Source organism: Camelina sativa, chromosome 3, assembly GCF_000633955.1.
Source record: "Camelina sativa cultivar DH55 chromosome 3, Cs, whole genome shotgun sequence".
Taxonomy (NCBI): Eukaryota; Viridiplantae; Streptophyta; class Magnoliopsida; order Brassicales; family Brassicaceae; genus Camelina; species Camelina sativa.
This window is the reverse complement of record NC_025687.1, coordinates 24,829,943-24,835,034: the sequence shown is the minus strand read 5'-3', so window position 1 is coordinate 24,835,034 and position 5,092 is coordinate 24,829,943. Positions and strand designations below refer to the sequence as shown.

The 5,092-nt window shown below is 39.8% G+C and overlaps 1 pseudogene; it reads right to left on the bottom strand.

Annotated features, from left to right (window-relative positions):
- The window catches only part of LOC104779289, a 51,805-nt pseudogene that overhangs the window by 25,564 nt on the left and 21,149 nt on the right, over window positions 1-5,092 (bottom strand).

Below are 5,092 nucleotides of genomic sequence, written 5' to 3'. Positions count from 1 at the left end.
AGTCTATAAGGCACATGCCATGAAGCAGGAAAAACCGTCCACTTTTCTTGATTTGTTTGAATTTGACAATTTAGCCAATTGTATATCTTCTTAACTTCATCCAACTTTTTCAATTCTGCCAACAATTAACCACTTAGAAACATAAAAACACACTTTCAGTGCCAGTTATACCTAGGACATAAAGTCTAACATACCAGTGAAGAAACAGAGTATCTGTAGGAGTTACACACTGTCACGGAATGTACCTGAAGGACTTCAGACGAAGCGGGAAGTGTCAAGTTTATCCGCCAGNTGAAGAATGTTGCTGCATATAAAAGAGAAGCAGCTCACATCCTTGTTCGGTTACCACTTTTATAGAGAGAAAAGTGTGTGTGTTTAGATCTAAGCAAGAAGAACAATATTGCTTGAGGGTTTCATTGGTGAGTGAATAAAAAGTGAGCATAGATGTTGCTGTGCAGGTAAGGTTGGATAGATTAGGATTGTTTCAGTGGCAAACCAGCTGTTGTGGTGTTGCATAAAACTGATCAAACAAGCTTGTAAGATAGTTGTTTGAGAAATTCTTAATAAAGCTCAGTTTACTGGTACTTTGTGTTCTTGTAGTAGTATTCAAGTTTCTAGTTATTTCAATTGGTATCAGAGCGGGAAACCGATCTGAGACTGTCGTCTCTACACAGGTTAGATCCTAAGTTATGGAACCAAATACTGATGGTACGGGTACAAGTAAGAACATCATGCTGGATACTAAGAGATATGGGTATTGGTAAAGGAGAAGATGCATGGACAGCCGTGGAAGAAGGATGGGAACCTCCGTTTGATACAACAGAAGAGGGAGTTAAGATTCCAAAACCTAAAGCCAGATGGACGATTGACGAGAAGAATCTGTCAAAATTCAATGCAAGAGCCATGAATGCCATTTTCTCTGGTGTGGATGAAGATGAGTTCAAATTCATTCAAGGATGCAAGTCTGCAAAACAAGCTTGGGATATTCTCCAACAATCTCATGAAGGAACGTCAAGTGTTAAGAGAGCGAGACTTGATATGTTAGCTACTCAGTTTGAGTGTCTGAAGATGGCTCCAGATGAAACAATAGTGAAGTTTAGCTCAAAGCTTAGTGCCATAGCGAATGAAGCTGAAGTTCTTGGAAAGACTTACAAGGATCAAAAACTGGTGGAGAAACTGTTGAGATTTCTTCCAGCCAAATTTTCTGCTCACAAGGCTGTAATGTGGGTAGCTGGGAACACTGAGTCAATGACATTTGCTGAATTGGTCGGGTTACTAAAATCTGAAGAAATGGAAGCTGATGAAGACAAAGTCAAACCATCTAAAAGCATTGCGTTTCAGGCCGATCAAAAACCTGATCAGTTTCAAGAAATCAAAGATAGCATGTCCTTGTTGGCCATAAATTTTGGTAAAGCTTTAAAAAGGGTTGAGAGAAACAACAACAGAGACACACGACGTTGGAGTAATACAGAAGGAGACAAACCAGGTGGTAGATCATCAAAACTAGATGTTGACTACTCTGGTAAGAGAAAGGAGATTCGGTGCTATGAATGTGGAGGCTATGGTCATATCAAACATGAATGTCTCGTAACCAAACGGAATGAGTTAAAGTGTCTTGAGTGCAAAGGCATGGGACACACAAAGTTTGAATGTCCTAACAAAACCAAGTCAAAAGAGAAATCCCTGTTGAGCTTCAGTGACTCTGAGTCTGATGAGGAAGGGGAAGAACTGCTCAACTTTGTTGCTTTTACAGTCAGTGGAGATAATGTTCAGATAGGTGCTGAGTCTGATTCAGAGAGTGACGAAGAAATCAATCCTAAGGAGGGATACAGAATTCTGTATGACAGTTGGGTACAGCTAAGTAAGGATAAACTTAAGCTTATTCAAGAAAAGCTTACTCTGAATCTAAACTTGAAACAGCCTATGAAGATGCAACGGAAACGGTTAACCATACTCCACTCAAGGCTAATGATCAAACAACTGAAGGACTTCTTCAGAAACTGAGCAACCTTCAAGAAGAGTATTACGAAGAAAAGGGAAGAGCCACAGTACTTGAAAAGGAGTTGAATGAGAAACACAAGCAGATCAGGATGCTGAACAGTGGGACTAAGGATCTAGACAAGATTTTGTCCATGGGAAGAATAGATGTCACACACAGAGGTCTAGGGTATCAAGGAAATACTGGAACCTCAAGTGATATGACAGTTCAACATGTGAACTTCGTGAGTGCCAATCACTTAGAAAAGGAAGCAGGTATATCTACTAACTTGAAGAAAGAAATTTCGGTGATAAAGAAATCAGAGGAGAGGCAGAACCATCCTTTGAAGGACCATCACATGAGGGTCATAAGGAGAAGAAACCTATGGGTGTGATCACTGTGGTGGAAATCATCAAAGAAAACACTGTTACAGTTTCAGGAAGAAGATCAATCTGTTGTGGAATCTCAATAAGTGTTACTTGGAGCCAGGGAAGTTCTGCTCCGTGTGGATCTCAAAGAAAGATTTGTATAGTGATCTGCTTACAGAAATATCAAACTTCAACCTAATGAAGATGTATGAAGAAAGTGATGAGATCTACATAAGTTGCAATCTAAAGGCTTTCACTACTGTTTCTGGAGAAGACACAACCGAGAATATCAGCTTAAGATGTAATCTAAGCTTGATACAACTTGGAGAGGATGACGAAGAAGCCAATGTAGCCTACACATCTACAGGCTCATCTGAAGTCAACTCTTGGATAGTGGATGCTCAAGACATTTAACAGGAGATCAATCAGCATTAGACGAATTTACACCTATTCTAGGTGGAAAAATCACTTTTGGTGATGGAAGAAAAGGTCAAATCAAAGGAAAAGGGGTGATTGAAAGATCCAACCAACCTCAACTGGCCAATGTGTACTTTGTTGATGGACTTCGTGCAAATCTAATCAGCATAAGCCAGTTATGTGATGATGGACTTAAAGTCACATTCACAAAAACGGAATGCAGTGCATATGATGAAAACGGAAACAAAGTTCTAGCTGGAGTTCGTTCAGGAAACCACTGTTATATGTGGAAAGAGTCAGAGATGTGTCTATCCGCTACAGTCTCTAAACTGGATCTATGACATCGACGGCTTGTTCACATCAACACTCATAGTTTAGTCAAGATAGTAAAGGCTAATGTTGTCAGAGGTATACCAAAGCTTGATGGAAAATCTGATGCAGTCTGCGATGCCTACAGTAAAGGAAAACAAATCAAGGTACAACACAAGAAAGTCGCTGATATTGGTTCAAAACGAATTCTGGAGTTGATACACATGGATCTTATGGGGCCGGTACAAACCGAGAGCTTGAATGGAAAAAGGGACACCTTTGTACTTGTTGATGATTTTTCTAGATTCACTTGGCTCAGATTTTTAAGAGAAAAATCAGAAACTGTTGAGAGCTTCAAGATACTGGCTCTGCAACTTCAGACTGAAAAGGGACCTATAGTTCAAATCAGAAGTGACCACGGTGGTGAGTTCCAGAATGAAGAATTTGAGCAATTCTGCAACTCTCAAGGGATACGACATCAATACTCTGCACCAAGGACACCACAACAAAATGGGATTATTGAAAGGAAGAATAGAACTCTTCAAGAAATGGCAAGAGCCATGATTCACGGCAACAATGTGTCACCAAGGTTTTGGGCTGAAGCAATAAACACTGCTTGTTATATCATCAATCGTGTCTATGTGAAACCAAACACCAACACCACTCCTTACGAAATTTGGAAAAGGAAAACTCCGAATATGTGCTACTTCCACACGTTTGGGTGTATCTGTTACATTTTGAATGATAAAGATCACCTGGGTAAGTTTGACTCAAGGAGTGATGAAGGTATTTTTCTAGGATATGCTACAAACAATATGGCTTACAGGGTATACAACAAAATGTCTCAAGAGAGTTGAAGAATCTGTTAATGTTGTATTTGATGATAGATCACCTACTCAAGAATTCCCTGTAGCTCAGGATGATGAAGATCTGCCAACTCTTGATCTAGAGAAAGTTGAAAAGGATCAGGAAGAAGAAACAAGGGTTACTCAAGGACCAGATGTGGACTCAAGGTTAACATCTCTGTAAGTTCCTAAGAATCACTCAGAATCGGATGTGATTGGCAACCTCGAAGGTCAAAGACAAACAAGAGGAGTTCAGATCAACTTTGGAGAAATGTTACAACATTCTTGTTTTGTCTCAACACTGGAACCATCTGACATCTTTGCAGCCTTAGAAAATGAGTTTTGGTTTCCTGCGTGTCATGAAGAGATTAATCAGTTCGTTAGGCAAGATGTGTGGGATCTTATTCCAAGACCTCCACAAGTAAATGTTGTTGGTACTAAGTGGATCTTCAAGAACAAGATTGATGAGGATGGAAATGTTACATGAAATCGAGCAAGAATGGTTCCTCAAGGTTACTCTCAATTTCAAGGAGTTGACTTTGATGAAACCTTTGCTCATGTAGCACGTCTTGAATCCATTCGTTTACTTCTAGGGATGGCATGTCTTCTGAACATTAAGATGTTTCAAATGGATGTGAAGAGTGCATTTCTAAATGGGATTATCCAAGAAGAAGTTTATGTCACTCAGCCAAAGGGCTTTGAAGACCCAAAATTTCCGAATCATGTGTACAAACTCAAGAAGGCTCTGTATGGATTGAAACAAGCACCACGAGCATGGTATGAGCGTCTCACCGTGTTCCTTCTTGAAAATGGGTTTAAAAGAGGCAGTGTAGACAAGACTTTGTTTATCTCTGAAGAAGATTCAAATATCCTCATTGTTCAGATCTATGTGGATGATATTGTGTTTGGAAGCACTAACCCAAAACTTGTTAAGACCTTTGTCAAAGGAATGACTAAGGAATTTGAGATGAGCATGGTTGGTGAGATGAACTACTTTCTGGGATTACAAATCAAACAAAGTGATAGTGGGATTCACATGTCTCAATCAACATATGCAAAGAGCTTAATTCAAAGATTCGGAATGCAAACGAGCAAGTCAGCCAGGACCCCTATGAGCTCAACAACAAAGCTGTCGAAGGACTCAACTGGTCAAAAGGTTGATGAAAAGCTCTACA